Below are 17708 nucleotides of genomic sequence, written 5' to 3' on the forward strand. Positions count from 1 at the left end.
CTCACCTCACCTCAGCCGCTTGGCCGCTGCCTCTCCCTGAGGCGCTCGCCTCACACTTCAAGGCCAAGCCACAGCCGGCCACTCGCCTCAGGACCGCACTGCACACCTCGTCACGGAACCCGTACGGATCCAGCAGAGACACCTCACGAAATTAGACCCACACCTTCACTCCCTCAGGCTCACTTCCCGCCTCTCTCGGCCGTTCCCGCCTCTCTCCCCATTTCCCGCGCACGCCGTCAATGGCTTTGGCGGGGACGCACAGAGAGGCCACGCCCCCAAGTGCAACACTGGCTCCAGCATCCAAGCGTGCCCCGCCCCTCGTTCCAACCTAAATGCACACCTCCCTCAGGGAAAAGATTTCCGGCTTAGCCCTTAAGTTACCTGATAATGCTCTTGAAGGACACTTTCACTAATTTTTAAAAGACATTGGAATGGAGCCCTACCTAAACGTCACGACTGTGCATGTACACTGCTAGCCTGTGGACTGAGGGTTCCAGGAATCGACTACAATTAGGGCACACATGCCAAGTTTTAAGACTGGCTACCTGTACGGAACGTACAGGAGTCATCAAGTCCATGGCCCCCTCTCACCATGAGTACTCCTATATATCCACCTATGTCCCTCTTCACCCATCTCCCGAAAACAGGAAAACCATAACCATACTGTCTTAAAAGATGAAGTGTAACACAGAGGGAATAACCAGCAGAATCACGTCAATTTGCAGCCTCCCAAAATGCAGCCCCCTGTCTGGGAAAGGAGCAGGGATACGATATTCTGCTGCAGACATTCATCCCTTTGGAAGAAAAGCGCTATAGCCGCAATGACTGCACAGAACAGCGGCACTAAGTAGCGATCAAGGCCTTTCCCGGACACGCACACAAAAACCACTGTACCCTTTCCCAGCAAGTAAAGAAGGGATAGAGAATGTGGCTGCAGGTCTTTCCGTGACCACACACTCATGACGACCCCCTCCACGGTGCATGGACATTGCATAAGTCACTTGTTTCCTGGTCTATCCTCAGCCCTTCAACAACTTCCAAAGTAAACACTCACAGGCTGTAATTAATATAGGAATGGAAATGTGGCTCAAACCTAAAAAGACTCCCAGCACATAACGGAGAACAAACTCACAAGAATAAAACACAGGGGCTACTCGATCGTGATATTGCTTGCAATTATCCTGGCACATACATAACACACACATCGGCAAGTTTTATGGACTGCATCATGAGGACATACCAAGGCAAGGACTGGGCACACAGACCAGATCACAGTTAGAGAAATTGCACATCCTGGGAAACTAGTAGTTTACGGACTCCCGACCCCAGAGCATGACAAGAAATCCAACTGGCAGACAGATAAAGGCAAGAGCGAACAATCACAGACGCCACACAATGGAGCCAGAACCAAGACACCACGAAAACTCCAAGCCACCCTAAAAAGCCCCCCAGTGCCCAAAGCAGAACACGTACCACAGGACGACAGAGGCAATAAAAGCAATTCTTTGACCATAAACGCTGGACACCACATCACAAAGCATGCTTTGCACAAGGACCTAATGCCATACCTTCATGGGGAACCCACACAGGAACAAAGCAAGTAAACCAAGAACACCCAAACAAACGAGAGACCACCTAAGACAATTTACCGGCAGAAAAACACACTGCAACCGAACCTCAGATCTGCATCTGTGAACTGACATCCCTAAGCAGGCATTGGACACCGGACAACAATCACCACATGGCAGTCATAGAAGTGGAAACACGGGACCTCACACTGAGAACACGGCAGCAACAACTAACAACAGACATCCTACATGACCCTAACCCTTACCCACCCCCACTCTTTATAAAAACCTTTTCAAAGTAAAATGAAATTTAAAAAGGCAAAAAAAGACAATGATGCAGCATCAAACACAACACAGTAAATAAATGAGGACAATATTCCTAGAGCCCAGAAGACAACCACGCACCAAGAGTCTTTCCTAACTTCCCTAAAGAATCCTAATCTCTCCTAAAGAACGCGTGCAAGATGTCAACATTTATTTCCAGCAACCACAGTAATCAAAACAAAAGCAGCTCCCACCTGTGATTTTTAGAATGTAGCCTTTACGCACATGGGAATTTAAAAACTGCACTGTAATATTAAAGAACATGCAACCAACGCAGGATAAAAACTATGAAATGGCTTGCAATTCAAAAGATGTCCACAAGGAAGCAGCACTACATCGTATGTCAAATGCACACAATGGAAAGTGGAAAAGACAGAAGCAACAATTCCAACATTGGCCTCAAGATTGTAGCACAGGATCGCAATGAAAATGCAAGGAATACAGTCAAGAAAACACAGCCGAATCTCTAAGTAAAGGTGCCTGTAAATAAAGGGAAATCGCAGTCGAGAAAACAAAAGGAATCAGCCAAAAGCAAGAAGCAGGACAACCCAAAAGGCATGCACATCACCACATACTTACAAATGTGAAAGAAAAAAGCCACATGCTAACCTGACAAGCTTAGGGAAGGCCTGCGTGGCAGTCTTGCAAACCCAGAGACCTAAGATAACCACAAAAGATGGTTTGAAAATTAAATATCTAACAGGTTATAGTAGGTAGTCATGTCCCAGATATTTTCCCAGACAAAGATCAACTTTGATCTTTTTACTGAGCCCATTTGCCTTTTTGCCTCTAAGATAACATATCTGTGAGATGTCTGGGTAACTTGTAACTTCCCTTTTTCCGAAGCCCCTGGGGAACAACCGAATATGGTGGGCGCCAGGACAGATGCCTCAAATTCCTTCTTTATCATGTTAATTGTTCCTGCACTCACCTGAGTACACGTCCATCATTTTACTTTTTATCCAATCCCAGGAGTTTCCCACCACTTTGCTTTCTCCCACCTCCTTACTCCATCACCAATGAATTTCATGTAATCCACCTATGTCCCTCCTTTGATTTCGGTGTATAAATAGAGAAATGTAACTCGCCATTCTTCGGAGCATTATCTCAATCCGTTGAGGTTTTGCTTCCCGGCAATTGTCGACAGTTTTGGCTCAAATAAACTCATTAAAAAATTCTGTACAGGTTTCAATGGTTTTTTTCTTTAACACAAATGACCTCGGCTACCTTAGTTAACAACAGGCCACAGAACTGGCATACACAAAATGAAACACAGCAGGCAAAACAGCAGAAACTGGCCAAAGCACTCAACATTGTAAATGCCACAGCACAGTAAACCAGCCTCCCTAGGCTGCCGCGCTACTCACCTCAGGAGCCAAGAATGCAAGCGCGATGCTCAAACACTACGTAGGCTTCTGGGAAAGTAACAATCCCATCTCTTCAGGCGCTGCTCCAAGAAAGCATGGCAGACACAGGCGGAGCACAACTCATTGCTCCCCATAAACACACACAAAGAGATGGAATCGTGCAGTTCGCATGCCTGTCATCAGGACAGGGACCTGCCCTGTAACTATCAGATGTGAACCTCAAGACTGGGCTGAGCAATTGCCTTCTATCAAGACAGTTCACTGCATTCAAATTTTCTACAGCAAGTGGTGACTTCCCTCCATCACCAAAGTTCATTGAATCCAGAGACCTACAACAAGGGGTCAATTCCCAATCTCAATAAACATCATTGAATTCAGATATCAGACAAGTGGTGACCTACCTCCTTCAGGAGCCCTGAGGACAGAAAAATGTGCAGAACAAAAGGCGCAGGTGGAATCTCCCTTTGTTAGGGCAATCAAGCCAATCTCCTGCCATCAGGTGGGACAATCACTCAACACCACTCCCAGCCAGAGAAAAGAATACCCATCAATCACCTGGCCATGCACCCAATGGCTTCCCTTCCCTACCGGAGACACTGTCCAACCCCGCGAATGCGGCATCCAATGAAAGGCAGGGAAGCCAGTGCCGCCCTTGCCCCTTGAACGGGAAGTATAAGAGAGGGGCGTGAAATCTCCACCCCCTTTCCGCGTGCTGCCCTCCTCCTCATGGGGATTAGCTCCTGATGTGCAAACACCGTCTTACAGAAACTCAGGAAAGTGTATGAGGACCGTAAAGCACGCCTCGCTCACCTCCCTGCATTTGAGGGAAAACTCCGAGGCAACTCACCCAGGATTACCGTGCGGACTGGAACTCGGTGCCAAATTCCAGCATGGAGCCCATTGCGCTCCGCCTGCCCTCCGCACCTTGCGGCGAACCTGGGTGAGTTGCCTACTGGAGGCACTGCATTCCTTTTTCCTGTGGAGTGCCAGAATTCACTGTCGCTAGCTTCAGAGTTAGATAATCGAGCAGAAAGAAGGTAATGGGGAAAAGCAGCCAGACAAATGTGTGGAGGCATGTGCGTAGCTGTGGCTGATGAACGTGAATGAATGTATGAGCCAGGGTGTAGGAAAGCCAGGCACGCAGAAATAAGAGCTGAACTAGGCCTGCTCCCAGAAGGAACTTCCACATACTCCCTCCTGGGGGACTCTCAGGTGGCCTTAGGGGACTCGGAAAGTCTTGGAGAGCAGTGAGGGCATCCCCAAGGCACAGCATGTTCCCCCATGGGGAAATTCGTCACAGGGCAAAAGTGACGGTCTCGCTCAGAGTGCCCATAAGGCCTCCTAGCAGGCCAGCTCCGCCAGACAGGGCACAGGGCTGGGCGAGAAAACACGGCATGTAACAGGGTTAAATCCCTCCCTCCTGGAGCTCGACCCTGAAGCAGCACACTGGGGATAGCATGCCACAAGATCCCTAAAAAGTACAGGCAGACTACAGTGACCCACCCCTAAAAAAAATAGCAACAATAATCTGAATACTGACAATGATGACATTATTAAAATTGCTAATGAAATAGAGTTAAGATTGACTAAGCCAGCGTTTTTCAACCGCTGTTGCGCGGCACACTAGTGTGCCGCGAGATGTTGCCTGGTGTGCCGTAGGTGCAGACAAGACAAGAATTATATAATTTTTCACTATTTTGTTTACTTAATATTTCATAATAAAGTAATTATAAAATACTTTCTTTGTGTTTATTTGATTCCTATTCAAGAGAATTACTTTATATATAGTCAATATAGGCACAGAGTTAAATTTTTTAACATTTTCTAATGGTGGTGTGCCTCGTGATTTTTTTCATGAAACAAGTGTGCCTTTGCCCAAAAAAGGTTGAAAAACACTGGACTAAGCCATGATGCTTGAACAGGATACATAGTGCACCCAAAGTACAGCAGGCAATGTGGAAATGAGGCAAGGCTTGCTTGAGGAACACAAACTCGCGCCTTGTACACACCTGAAATGAGGAAGACAATCAAAGAAGTAAAGAAGCGGAATGCTAACGTGCACATGAAACAAATGGAGACCCGGGGAAGACAAAGAACTTACACAGGAGCGCCAACGGAGGAGGACTCCACAGACGAGTAAGCGAAAAAGGCTCCATTGCCACCCCTCCACCTTGTGCTCCACATCTGCACTCTGCACTGTCTGCATGAAATCCATTCTGTATTCTCCTACCCCACCTAGTAACTGCATGCTCCCTCTGCTAACATCCCCCACTGGTGTGACGGGACATAGGGAGAAAGAGAAAACTGTGGAAAGTGTTAGCCGTGCCTTTTAGCGGGCGCAGTAAGGAAACAGCACTTCTCAGAAAGGGAATGCAGGACTGGCACATGTTCCTAGCTTGGAAACGCGAGTGCAGATGGCCGGCCAGCCAGCCATCACGTAGCTGTCAGCAGGTATGACCAAAAAATACTTCACACCACATAGCCGTTGGTGATGATGCATTTCTTTCCAAAAGGTGGATATCCGAGGATAAAAAGACTTCCCCAGAGTTGACGATGAATGCCTTCCCTGGAAATGCACCAGGAGAGGAGGATGAAGCAAAGCATGCCACTCACTCGGAAAACAAGACCTGCTACCTGCACTAACAGGTGAGTACCAAATTAGAGCACGTGCCTATCTCTCACTGCAGATGGGGGAAGGTACTCAACACTAAGGAGAGCTAAAGCATCCCATCAGGGCAAGGGACATACAAAGACCTCTGATATTGGGGGGAGGGCGGTGCTGCAAGTTTCTAGATGGAGTGATGTGATGGGGTTGGGGCACTAGGAGGAGAAAGGAGAGCTGGATGAGGATGCATTCCACCCACCCAGCAGAGAAAACACCTTTTCTCCCTGGGCTAAAACCAAAGAAGCATGCACAGGGAAAGGCAGGAGACAGGGGTCAGGAAAAAGTGAACCATTCAGAGGAAACTTGAGTGGCATTAGTGAGGAGTACCTACAAAGTTGCGATACTTACTCACATAAAGAGTACAGTGGAGGAGGGGGAAGAATAAAACCTCCCTGGCAGTTTTCCTGGGAACAATTAGGCACGTGAAAGACCCCAGTAAATTGGTGACTGTAGGGGGATTGGACTGAAGGACAAGAGGGCTTAAGGACTCAGCCAAAGAGATAGCGTTGGGAAGCTATAGGTGAAGGTTGTCCAATGAAGATCTCCCAAGCTTGCAACAGACAGGTTTCAAAGTTTGAGCATGTGAGGAACAAAGGCAACCTCTGTAACGCAACACCTAACCAATACACAGAAAAAACAAGTGCAGGAGACTACGTGCCGCTGCTGGGGACTGCTGGATAACTGAAGAAAGTCCCATTGAGGTGCGTCTTGCTCGGACACCACAGCAATCACCGCTGAACACCCTAGCTGGTGGGTGCCATGGACAAGGAGGGAGGGGTAGTGCTGTACTGCTTTGTAATGCCCATTCACCAGGAGCTCAGGAAATGAGCCATAGAGCAAAAAACCCAGACACCCTGCACAGCCTCTGAAAGGCTGACCTCACCCCAACCCCTTGTCCTGCATGTACCTCCCGTGACCCCCTCACACCTTGCACCACAGTTGCCCTTCTGTCCCCCTTGCCCCCAATCCCACCACCCTGTGAGTGTCCATGCTTTCTTCATTGATGAGCGACTCCGAACATGGCACATGAGAGGGCATTACCATGCATGGCAGGGTGGGCACTGGAAGGGAAAGGGGAGGCACCACGTTGAATTTCAGACAATGGGGTCCAAGGGAGGTTGCACGGGTGCGTGCATGGGTGGGGTGGGTGCAAGCCTGGATGGCTGACGGTGTGGGTGGGTGGATGAGGCCAACATATAATAAGCTGGCAAAGGTGCCAGACGGAAGCAGGTCTACGCAATGAGATGGCAAAAGGTGCCAGATGGAAGCAGGTCTACAATGAGCTGGCAAAGGTGCCAGACAAAAGGAATATCTCGGACAACTGAGCTAAACAGCATGGGAGTCCTCACAAAAATAGATGGGGTTTATCTACTGGCCACAGGAAACACTCATGAAAACAGGAAGCAGGACCACCCTAACGGGAGATGCCACAAAGACTCATGCCACTCATATGTACCTGTCTCCATCCATGGAGTGGGAAGACTAAGGCTTCAATGGGACCTTATAGTGAGAAGCACCATGATTGCGAACAAAGGGAAATATGAAAAGGGTGGAACATGGCTGGTAGCAATAACAAGAACACTCGTGGGGAGGGCACCATGGAACACAAACCAGAAAGACTGGAAAGCGTACCTCTTAGCTACCCAAAGCTTCAGGACAACTGTGGGACAGTGAGGGAAAACAAAACTTGACCAAATCAAAATGCACAACTTTTATTCCATGCAAGGGTTCTGTGAGAATTGGGAAATGGGCAGGTGGGCACACACCCTGACGTGACATGAAAGTCCATGAGGTGGGTGGAAGTAGCAAGTGCACTAAGGGGAGGAATGATGGCATGAACCTGATGGGGAAAGTTTAGTGGAAAACATTGTCCCGGGGATGGGGGCGATAAACCAAGGTGGGCACCCTGAACTCTGGCAGTCCAACTCATGCCTTCAAATAGCAGGAGTGTGAGTGGTCTTTTACAGGGAGCCCCACTTTTGAAAAGGACTACACGGGCAGGACTGCTGGGGTTGGGGGTGTATGTGACACCACTGCTGGACGTGAATGAGGAAGCACATGATAAAAACAGGATTGTGGAAGGGGTCAGACATGGTGGCCTTTCTGTAAAGTCAGCACCACAAGGGGTGGAAAGGGGCACTACTTTTGAAGAAGTAACCTCTGGGATATTGGGACACATACTCATGCATTTGTGGTCAAACAACATACACTGTTGACCACACAGATAGTTTGAAATGAAAATGGAAAGTACTGCCATGATTCAGCTGCTGGATAGCGACAGCAGCTATCACTCAGGCCTAGGGAGGCAGAGGACTTTTGTTCCCACTCTAGGTACCACAGCCAGGTCACGAAATACACTTACCCAAGGCCTGGCAGCTTCACAGCCTTGTGCACCTCCCCTCATGTGGATACAGGTCAGCCACCGCCAGCTGTGCTATCCAGGCTGATGGGGGGGGGGGGGGGGAGGGAGCCTACTAGTTGAGTATACATTGTGGTGGGAGTTAGCATGACTAACTGCATACAATAAACAGCATGACTAAACTGCATACAATAAACAAATAGGCTGGAGGGTTTGCTGCTGACAACCATGATATCCCCATGGAAATGATAATGAGCATACACAGTATGGGGATATATAACCATAGGAAATGCCATCTACAAGGGCACACAGCATCTCTAAGGTGATGAGTACTCACTGCTCACCAGCAAAATAACAAATAACTGGTACATGATGGAGTCAATTAGGAAAAGGGGCAGTAGAAATGCAGGGTGGGGGGCTACCAAGTCATCCACAGGATTAAAGTAAACAGTGAGCCCTTTCGCAAGTACTCCACACCACACTGCAGCACCCCAAGAGCTCAAAGATATAAGACCAAGGAACAAGGAGGGATATGGGCATACATAGCACAGAGATTGCCAGGGCCAATAAAGGTTGCTTGGAACATGCACATGTAGAAAAGAGCTCAGAAGGAACTATTTCAATTCGAAGCAACAGCCATTTAGTGGGCAGAGTCCAACACAGCTGCTAATAGCAGACAAATCACAGGGTGGGAAGGCTATTCCCAGCCAAAGTGTTGTCTGCAACGATCTCTTGTTGCATATCTAAATCCAAGTGGTGGAATCAATGTACTATGATATAAAGTGGATGCCATGGTGAGATGCCTTGGGATTCCAATACTCAGCACCATAGAATGTCAACAATAGGCTGCACACTTATGTATGGCTTGAAATTCAAAGATTACATGTGCAACCACCCATGAGCACTTTGTTAGGCTCATCAAACCATGGAGGTGAGGGGCAGTAATCATGGGATCATGACAGGAATGCTTATAATGAACCATGTGTGATAACTCTGTGATTGACAAGACAGGAAGGTTTAAATACCCATAGGCACTAGATGTCAGTCACATCTTCAAATGACCTGGAGTGCATGATCAGCATCTATTATTTGTCTTATAAAGGGCTCCCACTTTTAAAGGGAAAATATAGCACAGCCAGTAAGGACTGTGTAGCAGGCAGGTACAAATAAGCCACCACTCAACTAACACAGTTCCAGACATGTAAGCATGTGTATGAATCCAGAGAGCAACATGGGAGGGAATGAGGGTGGCTACTTTTGCTGAAACGAGCTCTAGAAGGACAGTTCATATAGACATAACATGCAGTGGCATACAAACTGCACAGATAAACAATGCTGACCACAAAGACATAGGCTACAATAACAGGAAAGTGAAAACTAATGCCATAATTCAGCTGCTGGATAGTGACAGCAGCTATCATTCAGACCTAGGGAAGCAGAGCGCTTTTTGTTGCCACACTAGGCAGGTGGCACAGACACAACAAATAGACTTTCCCAAGGCCTTGCAGCTTCACAGCTTTGTGCACTTCCCCCATGAGGATACAGATCTGCCACTGCCAGGCTATGCTACCCACCCAGGATGATGCAGATGGGGGGGGGGGGCGGGTACTAAAATTCTGTGGGTATACATTGTGGGTAGGAGGAAGCATGACCAAGTACATAGAATAAACTGGCTGGAGGAGCTCCTGGGGTTTACTGCCACATGACCATGGTGGGAATATAACCATAGTAAATGCCATCGCCTACAAGGGCACACACCATCTTTGAGGCCATGTGTACTGACTGCTCCCCAGCAAAACAAATAACCTGTTAGTGAGCAGGACAGAGTTCCATGGAGTCAATTAGGGAAAAGGGCAGAAGATATTCATGGGTTGGCTACCAGCACATCCACAGGATGGTAGCCTGCAGTTGGCCCTTTCTCAAGTACTCCACAGCACACTGCAGCAACCCAAGAGCTCAGAGCTATATGACCAAGGAACAGGGAGTGATATGGGCAGACATAGCACAGGGATTCAATGGTTGCTCAGCACATGCACATATAGGAAAAAACTCGCAAAGAAGTTTTTTCAGGCAAAGCAACAGCCCTTTAGGGACCTGGCTGAGGCCAACACGGGTACTGCTAGCAGCGAACTCACATATGTTGAGACACGGTGATCTAAGTCCAAGTCCTGCGATAAAGGGCAATACATGGTGCCCTTCCCTATAAGAACAAATGCAAACCGTGGCGAGACACCTCAGGATTCAATACTTAGCAGCATAGACTGCCAAGAGTAGTCTGCACACTTACTTGGCTGCAACAACCAAAAGACTTCCAATACCCTAACAGCTGCATGGTTTCTATGCTTTAAAGTTCAGACATTGCAGGTGCAACCATCCATGAGTGCTTCACTATATAAATCACATCATGGGATTGGGTGGTAGGGAAAGATAGAATCATGGCAGAAACAGGCATAATGAACCAATCACGGTAGCCTCTGTGTTCCACATGGGAAGGTTTAGACACCCTGGGCACAATGTCAAGCCCATTTCTTTAAAAGCCCTGAGTGCATGATTACTATCCCTTTGGTGGTTTTACAATGAGCCCCTGTTTTGACAGGCACACTATAGCAGTGACCACTGGGTGCAGGACACTATATTGGATTTCCCAGACACTACTGCTGGACGTGCATGAGCCAGCACACAATGGAAACAATTCTAGGATGGCTTTGACATATTGGCCTTTGTGTGAGGGGAGCGCCCGAAGGGGGTGAGGAAAGGAGCACTACTTTTGGAAAAACAGGCTCTGGCACATTGGGAGACTGACAACAGACATTTGTAAAAGTGCACGTATGGACACTTGGCCGCACACTGATAGTCTGCTGTGAAAACAATGGTAACAGTGATGCCATAATTCAGCTGCTGGACAGCGACATCAGTTACTGGTCAGGCCTGGGGAAACAAGGCTTTTATTCCCACGCTAAGTGACACAGGCACACGACCAAATACACTTCCCATGCTCTTTTTGATGCATCTTGGGGGACCTCCCCCCATGAGAATGCAGGTCAGTCACCAGCAGGCTGTGCTGCCCAGAATCATGTAGTCAGGGGTAGGGGGTACTAAACTCCTGTGAGTACACATGCTGTGGGAGGCAGCAAAAATGACTGCATGGAATACGTTTTTGCTGCTGCCACGCAACCATGAGCTGGCCATACAAGAAAACAATAGGCATCCACGAAATGGAAATATAAAACTAGGAAATTGCACAACATGCAAGGACACACACCACCTTTAAGACTTACTTCATCCTCCCCAACAACCACCAAAAAATAACCTGTTAGTGAACAAGCATGTCCCATTCTGGGGATGGAACCCACAACCTGGGCATGTGCCTGGGCTGGGAATGGAATCAAATGACCTCCTGCTTCATAGGTCGAAGCTCAACCACTGAGCCACACCGGGCAGAGGTCATTTGGTGGCTTTAATGGTGTTCTCTGCACTCAAAGTTCCAAAGAACAGAGACAAAAGGTACATTTACTTGAATGTCAGAGGTGAACTTACCAGGCACTCGAGGCTCCGGGGCCTCTGGAAGGGACTATGCTCTTGAACCCTCACCCTCAGACTGTGACCCTGCAGCCACAATTAGGCGGCCCTAGGACAGGGTCCTCCCGAGACTCTAATTCCTCTTCCTCCTGAAGTGTCCCCTACCAGGCCTCCTGCTGATGCCACCTCACCTGACAAGCCGTCCCAACTGCAGCCCTGTTGTTAAGGGAAACACAGTGGCAGTTGTGTGTGTGTATGTGTGTGTGTGTGTGTGTGTGTGTGTATACATATTTCAAGGCAGGAGAGGGATAGAAAGAGAAACATCCATGATGTGAATCACTCACCAGCTGCCTCCTGCTCACCACACCGGAGATGGAGCAAAAATCTAGGAATCTGACACCAGACCTCCTGGTTCCTAGCTTAAATCTCAACCACTGAGCAACACTGCCCGGGTGCACCCACGTGTAATCACTGTGCCCAGAAGAGAAAAAGTCCTTGGATATGGGCTGTTAACTGTGTTAACTTAGTTTGAACACTGCATTTACTCTGAGAATATCATTGGAAGGGGGGGTTCCCCAGCTCCCCAACTCTTGTGGGTTTGGAGTGTGAGGTGCCTTGACTCCGTCCCCAGTTCTGATTGCGTTCCAAGGGGCATCTCTGGAGCCTGGAGTGTCCCTGATTCCCAACATTTGTATCCACAGGTTCAGCAAAGTGTTAAAGCAATAGAGTCTGTAAAAATTTCCAGGAGGAGGATTGGAAGAGGTGAAGACTCAATGCAAAGTGGGCCTCTAACAAAAAGGGGGTGACAGCAGGGACTCTGGCCGCCTGCCAAGGGCATTCCTGGGACATTGGGCGACATTGAAATCCCTTAAGAGGACTGCACTGCAGAGACGCATCAGCGTGAACTTCCCCATGCTGATGGTTGTGCAGGAGAAGGCCCTGGTTTACAGAAAATTGCCCCTGGTATGTGGGAGAAAAAAATTATAATATTTGTGGGGTCACAGGGCATCACACGGGTAATTTCAAATTGCTCGTGAAGAGACGTCTCTGTGCTATGCTTGTCACTTTACTGTAATTTTGCTTTGGGATGGTTTAAAAAGTGTAAACAAGTGATGCAATTCCAGAGGTGTCCATAAGATGGCGACATAACATCACAAAAGTGGTGTTACCAGGTATATTGATTAATAACGGATTTTTTTTTTTTTCCTAGATGGAATTCTTTAGTAATGAACTAAAACTTCCCGCAAAGGCTCTTCTTTTTGGCATTAAACTCGACATTTTTAAGCGTTAAGATATCTATGATGTTAACGCCTTCAGAAAATATGACATGAAGTTTGAAAGTTTATTCAAAGCATACGTATCAAATCGCACATATAGAACCACATTTGTGCACTTGTTTTGTTTTTCTTTTTTTAATATGTTATGGATCTCGGAGGGGAAGGGAGAGAGAAACACCTATGATTAGAGAAAACCTTCCATCAGCTGCCTTATGCACGCCCTCCTGGGGATGGAGCCCACAGTCTGGCAAGTGCCCTGACTGGGAATGGAACCGCATGACTCCCTGGTTCATAGGCAGAAGCTCAACCAGGGAGCCACACCGGCCGGAGGGCATCGGTGGTGTTAACGGTCTCCTCTTCAGTCAAAGCTCCAAAGAACAGAGATGAAAACAACATTTGCTTGAGAATCGGAGGCGAACTTATCAGGCACTGGAGGCTCTGGGTCCTTCGGGAGGAACTCTGCTCTCCAACCCTCACCCCCAGCCTGTAACCCTGCAGCTGTGAGAACATTAAAGGTTAGAGTCATGATTTTCTCCAAGGACATATTTTCATTTTGGGCACAGAATGACTTCTTGCTGTGAAAGATGAGTTTGTTGGCCCAGCCACACCGGCATGAACATGCAGTTCTGTGGCTACTGAAGCTCTTCTGTGCCAGTTAGTAAATGGCAACCCTGGACTCTCCCTCTCTCCTTGCTGCCCCCTCTCACCGCCAGGAGCAACCCAGCCCCCATCTCCCCAGGACCAGAGCTACAGGGGAAAGGGGATTCTGGTCCCGACTCCCAAGTGCCTTCAACACCCACCCCTTCACCCGAGCAGCTTGTTTTCCAACTGTTTTATATATTGGCTTCAGGTAAGGCTTGGTTTGCAGAAAGTATTCAGTGTGAAAACCATTGGCAAATCCCTGCTCAAGGTCAGCCCTCAGGCCCTTGCAAGCTCCCACTGTCCAGGATTTCTGGGAATGCAGGCCTCTCTCCCAAACACAATAGCTCCTTATAAAGCCAAGTGCCTGTCTGCCTCCTGGTGTCATTACCTTGCATCCTAATGGGCAGCAGACTCAGACCTGTGGCCCCTAAACTGGCTCCAAATCAGATGAGGCAGAAGGTGTGGAGCCCAGGCTCAAGAGGCAGCAGGGAGTGGACATGGCTCTATGCCCAGCCCTGTGCCAGGTGCTCATGGTCCAGAACCATGATCCTGAGAGGTGCTCCCTTGCTCCCTTTCCTCCCTCCCTTCTCTTCCTTCAGGATTTACTAAGCACCACCAAAGGCAAAGCTCGCATCCCCAAAATCTCACCGGCCCGTGAGAACATCTTCCAGAAAACCACTGTGACTGGGGTGGGTGCAGGATGCAGGGGGAGCCCCAAGGGACTCAGGGGAGGTTCTCCAATGAAGTTATTGCTGAGCTGGGATTAGAAGGATGAGGAAGGGCATGGAAGCCGGTTTGGCTCAGTGGTAGAGCATCAGTCTGCGGACTGAAAGGTCCCAGGTTCGATTCCAGTCAAGTAGGGGGTGTGCAAGAGGCAGCTGGTCAATGTTTCTCTCTCATCGACGTTTCTAGCTCTCTCTCTCCCTTTCTCTCTGTTAAAAATCAATAAAATATATTGAAAAAAAGGATGAGGAAGGGCATTCCAGGTGGAGGAACTGCATGTGTGAAGGCAGGGAGGCAGGAACTGTGGGAGGGTGGCTCCAGCCTGTCTGGGACCTATGGGAGAATGATGGAGCCCAGGTCCAGGAAATCTGCTGGGTGAGGTGGGGGTCCCAGAACCCACTACCTGGACCCACTGCCTCCTTTGCTTTTGGCTGCCTGGCCAGAAGGGGCCCTGCCTACCTATACTAAAGGAAGCTTTGAAGCTGAAGAGTGAGGAAGGAGAACCAGCTGGTGTGTATTTTTGGATTGCTTCTCAGAAATCTCCGCCTTCTCCTCCCCCTCCTCCAATACCATGGCAATCAGGGCCACCTATGAGCTGGGCTAAGTTGAGGGGGAGGTGAGCTGGGGGTAGGGACCTCTGCTCCCCCTCTCTGAGCCTCAGTTTTGGCATCTAGAATATGGCCACAACAACCCAGTTGCTGGCTTCTGTCAACCCAGGTGCTCCAGGAAGCAGAGGTCCAGGCTGGACTCATGAGGGGGAAGGTAAGGGTAGGCCTGTGGAGGACTCTGCACCATCCTGCAGCTGGGGGCTGGGCCAGGTGGCTGGAGTCCCTGAGCCACGTGGCCTGCGCTTCCCACCCAGTAGCCCGCCTGATGTGTCCATTGCACTGTCACTGCCCAGGAGCCCAGGGCAGCGGGAGACAGGGCCGAGGCACAGACACAGGGATGGGTCTCCCCAGGAGCCCTGCAGTGAGAGGTCTAGGGATCTCCCCTGCTGGGGCACAAGGCTCAGCTATTCCCAGAACCCGGTCAAAGCCCCTCAATAAAGACTGACCTAAACCCACAGGAGCATGTGCTCTCCCCGTTCAGGGGTCAGAATCTGAAATCAGGGTGTCAGGGCTGTGCTCCCTTGGAAGTTCCAGGGAGGGTCCTTCCTGCCTCTTCAAATTATGGGGACTCCTGGCGGCATCCCTTCAATCTTCACGTGGCCCCACACCTTGTTCATATATCCACTTCCTCTTCATCATGTGGCCCCGCCCCCTTGTTCCTGTGTCTATTCTTGATTACATGGCCCTTCCCTCTTGTTCACGAGTCTACACTGACGTGTTCACTTGGTCCCACCTCCTTGAAGCCTCGGATATGTTTCCCTGGTGCCACCTTCCTGGCTGGCTGTCTGCCCTGCTCTCACACCTGTCAACCGTCCCTTTGCCAAAGTCCTTCCAGAAAATCATTTGCACGTGCCCTCTTTCCTGCTGGGACTGTGACAGCTGGGATTGAAAAGGAGACAGGGGAGGTATCCTGTCCAGAGTCTATGCCAGAGGACCAGAGGGGCCTGTGCAGTCCCTGGAGGGCTGGGGGAGGGAGGGAAGGGTGGTGAGGCAGGGGTGCTGACCAGGGAGTGAATTGCACTCAGGGCACGTGAGATGCACACACAACCACCCCACACTCCTGTGAGGAGCATGTGGCCCATTCTACAGGTGAGGCCACTGTAGCACAGAGAGGGTGAGAGACTTCCTGAGGGCACACAGCAGTGAAAAGGCAAAGCTAAAAAGGGAAACATGGGCTGTCCAGAATGTGTATCTCCTTTACCTGTAACCTCTGGGTAAGTGGCCCCTCACTGTGACCATTTGCTCTGATGGGCTTTACCCTTTCCCTCCACCCACAGTGGACAGGGGTCCTGTCACTCACTGCACCAGTGCCTCTGGGTGGCTGCTCTCGGTCCCACGGTCCCTCCCAGCTGCTAACCTAGACGCAGTCCAGCTGCCTTTGGGCGAGGGCCTTGTGTGGAGAATGCCCCACCTCCCCTCGCCTTCTGTGGCTTCAATGACAAAGTACCATTATTTTTCCTGGGTCTGGCTTCCACTACCCCCCTCCCTGGAAGATTTTGTTTTTCTTCGAAAAAAAAAATTGGTTCAGGGTCTGCAAACGGGCTGACTTCCTGCATTTGCTCTGTGACACGTGGCTCTGCCCCCGTGCCTCCTGGTCCATGTCCCTGATGCCACCCCACCTCCTTGGCAGCATCTCTCATCCCCTGGAGCCCCCTGCAGCTCCAGGGAGATGCCGAGTCATTAGTCCCCCAGGTCCTGCCTGCAGCCCTAGGGTCTACAAACCAGCCTGGGAGGAGCCGGTGGATTGATCCCTTTGACAGAGTCTGAGCTGCCAACCACCTCCTGGAGGACTCGGCCTGCACAGTGTGCCCACCAGAAGAGACACATCTGCAGAGTGGCAGGTGGAACAGGCTTCCCAGGACATCTGGGTGGCCACCTGGCCCCAAAGCCATCCTTCAGCCTCCCACTCACCCCTGCTGAAGGGGAACCAGGTGTGGTTTCTGCCCAGCCCAGCTGCCTGCCAGGGCTCTCTTGGGAGTTGGCAGAGGCTGTCGCCCTCTGCTGGCCTATTCATGTTACTGCAGATGCTAAAGTCCCTGCCACCCAGCCAGAAAACCCTAGAGGGCACCTTGCAGAGGCGATGCAATGGTGGCCCCCCGTGGATATTCTGAGAACAGCACCCTAGCAATGAATTGTGAGCCAGAAAAGAATGCCCTTGACTGAAATCGAACCCAGAACTCTTTAGTCCAAGGGCCAATGCTCTATGCACTGAGCACACCGGCTAGTAATGAATTCCAGGAGTCTGAAAATGAAAACACAAATGACAATCTTACAAAGTTAAGTAGAGCAGGGCCCAGCAAGCCACAGGTGCCTTTTGTGGCTCTGAGCTTCAGAGCCAGGAGCTCATCTGGAGGGCAGGAAACCCAGGGCCCTGTGGGAGGGCACAGGAGCCACATCGAGCTGGGAGACAGACACCAGGGCCTGCCCTCGGGCCCCCCCCCCCCATTTAAGGGGTGAATGGGGGTGAGCATGACTAAATCAACCATCAGAGTAAGCTGTCCCTGTATCACAAGGTGTGATGCCAGACAAGTAGGGGGACCTGCCAGAGCCCCTCTTCTGCCCACAGGGGGGCAGGACACAGCCCCTCCCCCACTTCTTCCTCATGCTCTGCCCCACTGTATGCATTCCCCAGCCCGTCCCAACCCTCACTGCGCCC

Source organism: Pipistrellus kuhlii, unplaced genomic scaffold, assembly GCF_014108245.1.
Source record: "Pipistrellus kuhlii isolate mPipKuh1 unplaced genomic scaffold, mPipKuh1.p scaffold_m20_p_91, whole genome shotgun sequence".
In the NCBI taxonomy this organism is placed as follows: Eukaryota; Metazoa; Chordata; class Mammalia; order Chiroptera; family Vespertilionidae; genus Pipistrellus; species Pipistrellus kuhlii.